The 13,824-nt window shown below is 40.9% G+C and overlaps 1 long non-coding RNA gene across 1 annotated transcript in view; it reads left to right on the plus strand.

Moving 5' to 3' along the window:
* The first annotated feature begins 2,571 nt into the window (after nucleotides 1-2,571).
* The window catches only part of LOC742397 (uncharacterized), a 49,937-nt gene continuing 38,684 nt past the window's right edge, over nucleotides 2,572-13,824 (plus strand). Inside the window, exons 1-2 of the long non-coding RNA XR_010155685.1 lie at nucleotides 2,572-2,789; nucleotides 10,331-10,490. This is a non-coding gene — a long non-coding RNA (uncharacterized LOC742397). The remainder of the gene's footprint in view (nucleotides 2,790-10,330; nucleotides 10,491-13,824) is intronic.

Here is a 13,824-nt window from a genome sequence, read left to right on the forward strand (position 1 = left end):
TATTGGCTTCAAGTTTTCTTTTTTTGTTGTGTCTCTGTCAGGCTTTGGTATCAGGATGATGCTGGCCTCATAAAATGAGTTAGAGAGGATTCCCTCTTTTTCTTTTGTTTGGAATAGTTTCAGAAGGAATGGTACCAGCTCCTCTTCGTACCTCTGGTAGAATTCGGCTGTGAATCTGTCTAGTCCTGGACTTTTTTTGGTTGGTAGGCTATTAATTACTGCCTGAATTTCAGAACTTGTTATTGGTCTATTCAGGGATTCAACTTCTTCCTGGTTTAGTCTTGGGAGGGTGTATGTGTCCAGGAATTTATCCATTTCTTCTGGATTTTCTAGTTTATTTGCGTAGAGGTGTTTATAGTAGTCTCTGATGGTAGTTTGTATTTCTGTGGGATCAGTGGTGATATCCCCTTTATCATTTTTTATTGTCTCTATTTGATTCTTCTCTCTTTCCTTATTAGTCTCACTCTGTCGCCCAGTCTGGAGTACAGTGGCGTGATCTTGGCTCACTGCAAGCTCCACCTCCCGGGTTCACGCCATTCTGTCTCAGCCTCCCGAGTAGCTGGGACTACAGGTGCCTGCCACCACGCCCGACCAATTTTTTTGTATTTTTAGTAGAGACGGGGTTTCACAGCATTAGCCAGGATGGTCTCGATCTCCTGACCTCGTGATCTAACAGCCTCAGCCTCCCAAAGTGCTGGGATTACAGGCGTGAGCCACTGCACCCGGCCATGGATTCATTGATTTTTTGAAGGGTTTTTCATGTCTCTGTCTCCTTCAGTTCTGCTCTGATCTTAGTTATTTCTTGTCTTCTGCTAGCTTTTGAATTTGTTTGCTTTTGCTTCTCTAGTTCTTTTAATTGTAGTGTTAGGGTGTTGATTTTAGATCTTTCCTGCTTTCTCCTGTGGGCTTTTAGTGCTATAAATTTCCCTCTAAACACTGCGTTAGCTATGTCCCAGAGATTCTGGTATGTTGTGTCTTTGTTCTCATTGGTTTCAAAGAACTTATTTATTTCTGCCTTAATTTTGTTATTTACTCAGTAGTCATTCAGGAGTGGGTTGTTCAGTTTACGTGTATTTTGTAGTTTTGAATGTTTCTTTTTTTAATAGTTTAATATATTTTAATAGCATACTTACAGGAAAAGCACAGCAGACAGACAACATTAAAAACATGTACTTGCCTGGGTGCAGTGACTCAGGCCTGTAATCCCAGCACTTTGGGAAGCTGAGGTGGGCAGATCACGTGGTCAGGAGATGGAGACCATCCTGGCTAACACGGTGAAACCCCATCTGTACTAAAAATATGAAAAATTAGCCAGTGTGGTGGCACATGCCTTTAGTCACAGCTACTCTGGAGGCTGAGGCAGGAGAATTGCTTGAACCTGGGAGGTGGAGGTTGCAGTGAGCCAAGATCTTGCCACTGCACTCCACCCTGGGCGACAGAGCAAGACTCCATCTCCAAAAAAAAAAAAAAAAAGAAAACAAACAAACATGTACTTGCATGTAGGACAACTCAGTTAGAAAAACATAGTGAATGGATGGAATCTACTGTGCGATAAAAATGCTACAAACACCATTTAGTTGCTGTCAATAAGAAATTTACTTGTTTTTTAAAAAATGCTAATGCTGGCATTGTCTAGAAAAATTTAACAGGTTTATTTATAATTATTATAAAGTTGAACTGCTGAAATCTGTTCACTGAAACATTTTAACTTGCATTAATGCTTTACATCTCCACATTTATATTAAAAATTTACACACAAATGAAAATTGAAAAACTGCCATTACCTGATTCCTATCCCCTATTTTTCCACTTGCAATCATACACTTAGGTATCTTTTGACCCCATGGAAAAAAAATATCTAACCTTCATAACCACCAATAACAGGAAGAAGAGAATTTTTTTCTTTTTCTTTCTTCTTCTTTTTTTTTTTTCTGAGATGGAGTCTCGCTCTATCGCCCAGGCTGGAGTGCAGTGGCAGGATCTCGGCTCACTGCAAGCTCCACCTCTCGTGTTTACACCATTCTCCCGCCTCAGTCTCCCGAGTAGCTGAGACTACAGGTGCCCGCCACCACGCCCGGCTAATTTTTTGTATTTTTAGTAGAGACGGGGTTTCACCGTGTTAGCCAGGATGGTCTCGATCTCCTGACCTCGTCATCCGCCCGCCTCGGCCTCCCAAAGTGCTGGGATTACAGGCGTGAGCCACCGCGCCCGGTCGAGAATTTTTTTCTTTTTGAGAATGAAATGTTTCCCATCATAGTGGATTCTTAAGCACGTTTTCCTTGTATGCGGCGTGCTAGCTGGATTTCTTTTGGCATAATAGCCGTTTGGCATGGATAGCACACAGGTTGCTGTCTTCAAAAAGGCCAACCAGGTAGGCCTCACTTGCCTCCTGCAAAGCTCCAATAGCTGCACTCTGAAGCGTAGATCTGTTTTCAAGTCCTGAGCAATTTCTTGCACCAGACGCTGAAAGCGAAGTTTGCGAATCAGAAGTTCAGTGGCCTTCTGATAACGTCTGATTTCACGGAGTGCCACAGTACCAGGCCTGTAATGATGAGGTTTCTTCACCCCTCCAGTAGAGGGCGCACTCTTGTGAGCGGCTTTTGTACCCAGTTGCTTCCTGGCTGCTTTACGGTCGATTTGCAGGCAGTCCGCTTTGTACAAGCCATGGTATAGAGGCTTCCTTATTTACCTCCCTTATCCTTCAGCTTGGAGCCCTGCGAGCCAGAGGCGGCGCTGGCTTGGAGAGTGATGGCGGCATGGGGGTGCGGTGGCGGCTGCGAACACCTTGAGTGAGTTTCTTAATCCTCAGTTCTAATTTGATTGTACTGTGGTCTGAGAAACTTTGTTATGATTTCCGTTCTTTTGCATTTGCTGAGGAGTGTTTTACTTCCAATTATGTGGTCAATGTTATTTTTTATTTAGTTGTTTATTTATTTTTGAGACGGAGTCTCGCTTTGTCTCCCAGGCTGGGTGCAGTGGCGCCATCTCGGCTCACTGCAAGCTCCGCCTCCCGGGTTCACGCCATTCTGCTGCCTCAGCCTCCGGAGTAGCTAGCATTACAGGCGCCTGCCACCACGCCCGGCTAATTTTTTTGTATTTTTTTAGTAGAGACGGTGTTTCACCGTGTTAGCTAGGATGGTCTCGATCTCCTGACCTCGTGATCACCCCGCCGCGGCCTCCCAAAGTGCTGGGATTACAGGCGTGAGCCACCGCGGCCGGCCTATGTGGTTCATTTTAGAATAAGTTCTATGTGGTGCTGAGAAGAATGTACGTTCTGTTGATTTGGGGTGGAGAGTTCTGTTGATGTCTATTAGGTTTGCTTGGTCCAGAGCTCAGTTCGAGTCCTGAATATCTTTGTTAATTTTTTGTCTCGTTGAAATGTCTAACATTGACAGTGGGGTGTTAAAGTCTCTCACTATTATTGTGTGGGAGTCTAAGTCTCTTTGTAGGTCTCAAAGACCTTGCTTTATGAATCTGGGTGCTCTTGTATTCTTTAATTTTATTTATTTATTTTTTGAGACGGAGTCTCGCTCTGTCGCCCAGTCTGAACTGCAATGGTGGGATCTCGACTCACTGCAACCTGTGCCTACCGGTTGCGAGCGATTCTGCCACCTCAGCCTCCCAAGTAGCTGGGACTACAGACGTGCGCCACCAGGCCGGCTATTTTTTTTTTTTTTTTTGTAGAGACAGGGTTTCATCATGTTGGCCAGGCTGGTCTTGAACTCCTGACCTCAAGTGATTCGCCCACCTCAGCCTCCCAAAGTGCTAGGATTACAGGCGTGAGCCACTGCGCCCAGCCTAATTTTTATATTTTTTCTAGAGAAGGGGTTTAACTATGTTGCCCAGGCTGAGGACTCATCTTTTAAGGAAGTACAGCTATTTGTTTCTGATTAAATATTTTGAATTAAAAGGTTACTTTTTTTTATATCAATGGTTTTTTGTAAATCCATGCCTCTATTTAACGAAGAGGACAGTACTAAGAGTTCATACTAAATTATAAACGGGCCGGGTGCAATGGCTAACACCTGTACTCCTAGCACTTTGGAAGGCCGAGAGGGGAGGATTGCTTGAGTCAAGGAGTTTGAGACCAATTTGTACAACACAGGGAGACCCCATCTCTACAAAAAATAAAAACAAAATTAGCTGGGCTTGGTGGCATGTGCCTGTGGTCCCAGCTACTCAGGAGGCTGAGCTGGGAGCCCAGGAAATTGAGGCTTCTATGAGCCGTGATCAAGCCACTGCACCGCAGCCTGGGTGACAGAGTGAGACCCTGTCTCAAAAAATATATATTAATATATAATAAGATATATTAAATATTAAACAAATAATATATTATATAATAAATAATAAATAATAATATATAATATGTATATTTATATTATATGTATAAATGAAGAAAAATAAGACTATACAGCTCCAATTTCCTGACACATATCTCACTCTGGGTCACTTTTAGATAGCTTTGGAAGGTCTCAGGGTTAGGCGTTTCTGGGATTCAAAAAGATCACTTTTTTCTGTTATTTGTCATATTTACAATTTTAATAGTAACATGATCAGTACTACTGTTTTCTGCATGTTAGATTCTAGGTTCTGAATTTGAGGTTATAAGCGACCTAGAAAATGATAATATTTAGAGTCGATATAATAATCAGCTTTTGTGTATTTTGTATATTGGGGAGTAAAATCTTGAGTTAGCCATAACCTAGAGTCTAGGACTACCAGTTTTGTCATCATTTTCTGATTCTTCTCAGTTCTCTTTGTTTTGCTACACTAGTGTAAATGTATTCCCTTGTTTCAATATAATAACCCCACATGTACATAGGCCCCTCCAAAACAGACAACATGCAAAAATGTAGAGTTTATTATTCTAAAGTGTTTAAGATTTCTACTCAGATGCTTTGATTTGCTTCCACAATCAGATACTGAATGTATCTTCTGTTTAAAGAATAGAGATGAGGAAAATAGCACTGTCTGTGTGTGTATGTGTGTGTGTGTGTGTGTGGCGTGTGTGTGTGTGTGAAATAGACTGATGTGATGCATTGTGACAACAGGTTGGGTTAATGACATCCTCTTTTTATAAGGACACCAGTCATATTGAATTAAGGCCCATTCTAATGACATTATTTTAACTTCATTCTTAAAGACCCAATCTCCAAATACAGTTACCTTGTGAGGTACTGGGGGTTAGAACTTCAACATATGAATTTTGAGGGAACACAACTCAGCCCATGACGCACCCATAAAGGTGGAGAAACAAAGGGAAGAATTTGAAATTACCAACCATTAAAGGCTTAACAATAAGGGCCCTACAGATCTAATACTCAGACCTTTGAGAAAAAGGGGGAGTTGGTCTAGTGCTTATATCTCAGAGCTCAAAAACCTATACCACAGCACAAATTTAAGATGCAAATATCTTACTACCAAGATGGAATAAGAATTACTGGAGTTTACAGTCTTCTCTGAAAAAACATAGAAAAAAACCAAATAATAGACAAAAAATATATAAAACCAATTTTTAAGACATCAAGCAATGAAGGGCAGTAATCTTGGAAAATGGGAAACAAATGAGCCCTGTGATTACACAGCCTTCTGAACTGAGAGAGATCCCAGGTTGTGACAAAGAGAGGGGGACCCCAGGCAGGGTCTGGTAGAACTCTGTATGTTGAGGAGACAGAATTGAGAGTCTGGGGAAACGGAGGCAGCTAGCATTTTCAGGACAGAGTGCCAGAAGTGAAGGAGCTGCCCCAGAGAGAACTCTGGAGATCTGTAGAGGGTGCCCCTTAGTATTCAGGAGAAAGCTGGTCAGCACATCCATGAGAGGAAATGACTCAAAGCCGGGGAAAAACCACTGAGAGGATTAGAGAGAAGAGCATATAACACTCACACAAGGCCAGAGAAACTGCTATCTTACTAGCTAGACTGGAGAAGCTCACAATTCATAGGACGCTGGGGACAATACTGAGAAGGGCCTTGACTCAGTAGTGTGCAATAGTTAAGTTAACCCAAGACTAATCATGGCTCTGGTCATTCCTAATTTTTTTTTTTTTTGAGGCAGAGTCTCGCTCTGTCACCCAGGCTGGAGTGCAGTGGCACGATCTTGGCTCACTGCAAGCTCCATCTCCCGGGTTCACGCCATTCTTCTGCCTCAGCCTCCTGAGTAGCTGGGACTGCAGGTGTCTGCCACCATGTCCGGCTAATTTTTTGTATTTTTAGTAGAGACAGGGTTTCACTGTGTTAGCCAGGATGGTCTCGATCTCATGACCTTGTGATCCGCCGGCCTCGGCCTCCTAAAGTGCTGGGATTACAGGTGTGAGCCACTGCGCCCGGCCCCCTCCCCCCTTTTTTTTTTTTGGAGCCTTACTCTGTTGCCAAGGCTTGTGTGCAGTGGTGGGATCTCAGCTCATTGCAGCCTCCACCTCTTGGGTTCAAGTGATTCTTGTGCCTCAGCCTCTCCAGTAGCTGGGATTACAGGCATGTACCACCAGGCCTGTCTAATTTTTGTATTTTTAGTAGAGATGGGGGTTTCACCATGTTGGCCAGTCTGGTCTCGAACCCTTGACCTCAAGTGATCTGCCCACCTTGTCCTCCCAAAGTGCTGGAATTACAGGCATGAGCCGCCACACCCGGCCCATTCCTAATAAGTCTCAAAAGCAAGACCAAAAGAGGATCCAACCATTTCCAAGTAACTTAACTATATCTGAGAACAAAGCTCAAGAATATTTATTGAGATACAGAAAAGATGCAGAACTCATCAAGGTGAAATTCACAATTTTACTAGGCATGAAAAAAGGCAAACAACAACAACAACAACAACAAAAACTGATGCATAATGAAGAGAAAAATCAATCAATTGAATTGGATCAAGAAGTGATACAGAGGCTGGGCACGGTGGCTTATGCCTATAATCTCAGCACTTTGGCAGGCTGAGGTAGGTGGATCACCTGAACTCAGGAGTTTGAGAGCAGCCTGGCCAACATGGTGAAACGCTGTCTCTACTAAAAATACAAAAATTAGTACCGGGCATGGTGGTGGGTGCCTGTAATCCCAGCTACTCAGGAGGCTGAGGCAGGAGGATCACTTGAACCTGGGAGGTGGAGGTTGCAGTGAGCGGCGGTCACACCATTGCACTCCACTCCAGCCTGGTGACTAGAGTGAAACTCTGTAAAAAAAAAAAAAAAAAAAAAAAAAAAAGAAGTAAAGGACATTAAAGCCAGTTATTATAACTCTATTTCATATGCTCAAAAAGATTTTTTTTTGGTAAAGACCTAAAGTGAGTTTCTACAGGTAAAAATGACAATGCCATCAAAACAGCTTTATTTGTAATAGCCAAAAAAATGGGAAATAATCCATATGCCATGAACAGGTGAATGGTAAACCGTGGTGTATCTGTACAATGAAATACTACTCAGCAATAAAAGGGGCAAAGTATTGATACACACAGCAATGTGGATGAGTCTCAAAATAATTATGCTAAGTGAAAGAAACCGAGCAAAAGGAGAACACACAAAATGTGAATTCACCTACAGTGATAGAAAGTAGATTAGTAGTTGCCTGGAGATGGGAGTGGGTAGGGATTACAAAAGGTTATGAGAAACTTTTCAGGGGATGGTTGGACTTGTTCATTATCTGGATTGTGATGATGGTTTCATGAATATACATACATCTGTCAAAACTTATAAAATTGTACACTTTGAATATGTGATGTGCAGCTTATGACAAGTCAATTGGTAAAGCTGTATTTTTTTAAAAATAATGATTGACAGGAGTGTTTAAGGTCTGTCTCAAAACTTATCTCTTCTGGAGGCTGCTACACACCAACCTGTACTTGTACTTTATACTCAGAAACACTAATGTGCAGTTGCCCTATCAGTAACTTGCTTTGATGGGTAGTTCTACCCACAGACTCTTAGTAGGAACATTAGCAGCTAGCATTTGCTGTCAGCTTTGCTTCCAGTGACTCTTCTCTTCCTGACAGGATTTTTGCAGCCCCAATAACCTCATATGATATTTAGAGGGTGAGATATTTAGTATTAACTCACAGCATTCTCACTAACTGGGTCAATGGAAAGAAGTATGGACAAGGAATACAGTCGTGCTGAAATTGTGCTGCCGCTAAGTAGACACACATAGAGGTAAAGCGTTCACTGCATGGTAATGGTCTGTTCTCAGCTTTCTAGTATTGCATTGTCTTCTGTAATTGTGCAGTATCTTCTACCTGGAAATCTTCCAACTCTCCCACAAGATATTTTATTTTACAACATCCATGGAAAGAAAAGTTACAATAATCGTGACTTGCTAACCTCAATAAGGTCAACAACAGGTTTTAAAAATCTTTGTTTCTCTTTCCTTATCTCTGCCATTGTTAAATAATTCAGGAAATACCTAGCAAGGGCTTAGTGCGGGGCACACTTAGCTGTCATGTACGTCTACAGCCTTGTTATTCAAAGGGTATTTAGTGGAGGACAGTCTCTGCATTGGCTGGGAGCTTATTAGAAATGCAGAGTCTTAGTTCTCCTCCAGACATACAGGATCAGTTTCTGCATTTTAACAAGATCGCTTGGTGATTTGTATGTACATTTAAGAAGCTGTGTTCTGGAGAATTCTTCTTAGCTCTACCACTTAAATACTGCCATGACTTTGAGAAAGAGACTTCACTTCTTTAAGTCATTAACAAATGAGGGGTGTGGGAATAATAGTAGAACCCACCTCATATTTGTTGGGAGGATTTAGTGAGACAAACCTTCTAAAACCCTTAACATACTAGCTACTAAGTGCTTTTAAAAAATTACCCTTTATTATTATTATTATTTTGTAGTTGAAAGAAAAAACACACTTTTTTAATAAAACATCCGTCATAGGCACTTCCTCTCTAGTTTATTTATATGTTCATAATGACGGCAGAGAGACATTATTGCAACAAACATGAAAAATAAATATGACGCTTGATCCCGAATTAGAACTTGAAGAAGAAAGGAAATGAGGGAAAGGGAATGTCTTAGCTTGAACTCTCATAACAAAATACCACATACTGGGTGGCTTAAACAACAGATGTGTATTTTATTTAATTATTTTTTTTGAGATGGAGTCTCGCTCTGTTGCCCAGGCTGAAGTGCAGTGACGCGATCTCGGCTCACTGCAACCTCCACCTCCTGGGTTCAAGCAATTCTCCTATCTCAGCCTCCCGAGTAGCTGGGACTACGGGCACACGCCATGACGCACGGCTAATTTTTGTATTTTCAGTAGAGACAGGGTTTCACCATATTGGTCAGGCTGGTCTCGAATTCTTGACCTCAGGTGATCCACCTGCCTCGGCCTCCTAAAGTGCTGGAATTACAGGCAGGAGCCACTGCGCCCGGCCTCAGAAATGTATTTTCTTACAGTTCTGGAGGTTGTGGTGCCCGCATGGCTAGGTTTTGGTGAGGATGCTCCTCCTGGCATGCAGATAACTGCCTTCTCATTGTGTCTTCACATGCCCTTTACTCCACAGTTGCACCTGGAGGGGGAGAGAGATTGTTCTTTCTCCTTTCTCTCTCTGTTTTTCTTTTTTCTTTTTTTTTTTGAGGTGGAGTCTCACTCCGTCGTCCAGGCTGGAGCGCAGTGGCGCGATCCTTGGGTCACTGCAACCTCCACCTCCCTGGTTTGAGTGATTCTCCTGCCTCAGCCTCCGGAGTAGCTGGGACTACAGGCACGTGCCACCACGCCCGGCTAATTTTTGTATTTTTAGTAGAGATGGGGTTTCATCATGTTGGTCAGGCTGGTCTCAAACTCCTGACCTCAAGTGACTCGCCTGCCTTGGCCTCCTAAAGTCCTGGGATTACAGACATGAGCCGCTGTGCCTGGCCTCTTCCTCTCCTTATAAAGCCACTAATCCCATCAGGAGGGCCCTACCCTCAACCATAATTACCCTCAGAGGCCTCATCTCCAAATACCATCACATTGGGGGTTAGAATTTCAACATAGAAATTTTGGGGGGATACAAACATTCAGTCCATAGCAGGGAATATGTTTGTTGATGCTATTGTTATTCTTCCTGTAAGTGACACTATTGGACATTTGTATTTAAGTGATGTAGAATTTGAAAATGATGAATCCCTTCCAGGTGAAAAGCTGAACAAAAACTTTCAGAAGAGGACTGGATGTATTTAAGGGCTTTAAACAATAATAATGTTGCTATCCAGAGACTGCTCTTGCTGATACCCCCTTCCTTTTGCTCAGTTTCCTCAAGAAAGGGTCTATGGGTGGCTGGCTACCTTGGACCCCCTAACTAATAAGCTCCAGGTTATATTTGTTCCACTCAAGTCTATTTATTTTATTATTATTCTTTCCTTAGGGATGGGTCTCATTATGTTGCCCAGGCTGGACTTGAACTTCTGGGCTTGAGCAATTCTCCCACCTCAGCCTACCAAGCAGCTGGGACTACAGGTCTGCACCACTGCACCCCACCCATTCAAGTCCACATCCCCAGAAATGAGGATAATGCTTGGCACAAGGTAGGCATTTAATACATATATGTTGAATGTATGAATAAATATACTGGCTCTTTCTCAAGGCCAGAGAAGCCTCTCTTCATCCTCCCAGGACTTCCATTACCTACTTTTTTTCTGGAGGGCGGGGGGGAATAATTTCAACCTACAGAAAAGATGCAGATGCAAGAATAATGAAAGGAACTCTTAGATACCCTTTAATCAAATTCACCAATAATGTTTTAGTTTGTAAAATCGAATTTGAAATAATTAAAAAAAAAAATTATTTTCTCCTCAAATTTCTTTTTCTTTTTCTTTGGCTTAAGAATCTTCATGTTTTTATTTATTTATTTATTTATTTTTTGTTTTTGTTTTTTTGAGACAGAGTCTCACTCTGTTGCCCAGCCTGGAGTGCAGTGGCATTATCTAGACTCACTGCAACCTCCACCTCCTGGGTTCAAGTGATTCTTGTGCCTCAGCCTCCTGAGTAGCTGGGATTACCGGTGCATGCCACCACGCCAGGCTACTTTTTGTATTTTTAGTAGAGACAGGGTTTCGCCATGTTGGCCAGGCTGGTCTCGAACTCCTGACCTCAGGTGATCTGCCTGCCATGGCCTCCCAAAGTGCTGGGATTACAGGCTCATGCCTGTAATCGCTGCGCCCAGCCTCAAATTCCTTTTTTACCATGAAATAATTTCAAATTTATAGATTTGCAAGAAAAACACAAATAATACAAAGAACTACCTTATACCCTTCACCCAGATTTCCTGATTATTAATCATTTACATTTGTCTGTTTTTCTTTCATATACCGTTATTTTATTCCTGATACATTTGAGATTAAGTTGCAGACATGTTGACAAATTACCCCTAAATACTTCAGTGTGTATTTCCAAAAACAAGGATACTTTTCCATATAACCTCAATACTCTCATCAAAATCAGGGTATTAACATTGCTACAATACTTTAATCCACAAATTCCACTTAAATTTCAACAATTGCAGGGATAGCATTAGGAGAAATACCTAATGTAGATGACAGGTTGATGGGTGCAGCAAACCACCATGGCATGTCTATACCTATGTAACAAACCTGCACGTTCTGCACATGTATCCCAGAACTTAAAGTATAATAAAAAAATTTTCAACAATTGTTCACTAATGTCACTTATTGAAAAGAAGAGCAACAGCATCATCAACAAAACTTTTCCTCTTCCGCCTTTCCTTTCTGTTTCAATATTCAATTCAGGATCATGCATTGTATTTAGTGGTCATGTCTCTTTTTTTTTTTTTTTTTTGAGACAGGGTCTTGCTCTGTTGCCCAGGCTGGAGTGCGGTGGCATGATCTTGGCTTACTGCAACCTTCGCCTCCTGGGTTCAAGTGATTCTCCTGCCTCAGCCTCCCGAGTAGCTGGGATTACAGGCATGTGCCATCATGCCATCACCCCTGGCTAATTTTTGTATTTTTAGTAGAGATAGGGTCTCACCATGTTGGCCAGGCTGGTGTCATGTCTCTTTAGTTTCCTTCAATGCTTAGTTTTTTCCTCATTTTTCATGATCTTGCCATTTTTGAAAAGGATAGGTCAGTTGTTTTATAGTATTTCCCTCAATTTGGGTTTGTCTGATGTTTCTTCATGTCTAGATTCAGAGTATGGATTTTTGGTAAGAATGCTATAGAAGCAATACGATTTTCCTCTCAATGCCTCACATTAGGAAGCACAAAATACCAATTTTCCTCATTAATAATGATAGTAACTTTTGTCACACTGTTAAGATGATGTTTATATTTCTCCACTGTAGAGTTCATTAATAACAGATATTTTATTGAGCTTTACTTTTAAATTTTATACATATGTATCTATTTTTTCATCAAAATTTTAATGAGCTTAACATCTATGGATAATTCTTGTCTGAATAATTTATTACAGCAGTGGTTGCTGAATGTTATTTTCTAATTCTTTTTTTTCCTTTTTTGAGATGGAGTCTCATTGTGATGCCGAGGGTGGAGTGCAGTGGCACAATCTCAGCTCACTGCAACCTCCGTTTCCTGGGTTCAAGTGATTCTCCTGCCTCAGCCTCCTGAATAGCTGGGATTACAGGCACCTGTCACCATGCCTGGCTAATTTTTGTATTTTTAGTAGAGATGGGGTTTCACTATGTTGGCCAGGCTTGTCTCAAACTCCTGGCCTTAAGTGATCTGCCTATCTCAGCGACCCAAAGTGCTGGGATTACAGGCATGAGCCACCATGCCTGGCATTGTTATTTTCTAATTTGATCAGTTCTTGTAAGTTTATTAGTTGGCATTGTACTATAAGATAGATCTTTTCTTTGAATATCAGTATGGGCTCATGGATTCTTATTTTATTGAATCAGTTATGCTCTATTATTATCCTTAACTATTACTTATTACAGCTTTATTGATGTATATTTGACATACAAGAAATTGCATATACATAAAGTGAACAGTTTGAAGAATTTTGTGTACCTATAAAGTGAATAAACTGTTACACTCATCAGTGAAATAAACATTTTCATTAATCCCTAAAAGTTTCCTTGTCCTTCTTAGTAATCCAATCTCCCTTCCTCTCTCTCCATCCTCAGGAAAGCACTAATTTGATTTCTGACACTGTAGATTAATTTCCATTTTTTCTAGAATTTCATGTAAATGGAATTCTAAAGTATGCATTTTTGGAGTGAGGGTTCTGGCTTCTTTCACGTGGTGTAATTATTTTGAGATTAATCCATGTTGTTGAATCTATTAGTGGTTTCTTATTTTTATTGGTGAGTAGTATTCCATTGTATTGATTTACCAAAGTATGTTCACCCATTCACTTATTCTTGGGTATTTATTTTTTTCTAGTTTGTGACTCTTACTAATGAAATTTCTATGAGCAAGTAAGAAGTCTCTGTACAAGTCTATGTCTGTGTCTTTGTATGGATATATTCTTTGATTTTCTTGGTAAAATATCTAGAGTTGGAATGGCTGGATTATACAGTAGATCTATGTTGAACTTCTATGAAACTGCTAAGTTATCAAAGTGTTTGTACCACTTTACAGTCTCCTCAGCAATATATGAACACGTTCATTGTTTGATGTCTGCACCAATACTTGGTATGGTCATTCTCTTTAATTTTATCCATTACACAGTGGGTATACTGGTACTACTTTATGGTTTTGATTTTCATTTTCCCAATAACTACTGATGTTAAACATTTTTAAATATACTTATTTACCATTCTTGTATCTTCTTCAGTGAAGTGTCTGTTCAAATCTTCTGCCCATTTTTACTGGGTCATTTGTCTTCTTCTTCTTGAGTTGTAAGAATTTCTTTTTCTTTTCTTTTTTTTTTTTTTGAGACAGA

This window comes from Pan troglodytes, chromosome 2 (assembly GCF_028858775.2).
Source record: "Pan troglodytes isolate AG18354 chromosome 2, NHGRI_mPanTro3-v2.0_pri, whole genome shotgun sequence".
NCBI classification, from domain to species: domain Eukaryota; kingdom Metazoa; phylum Chordata; class Mammalia; order Primates; family Hominidae; genus Pan; species Pan troglodytes.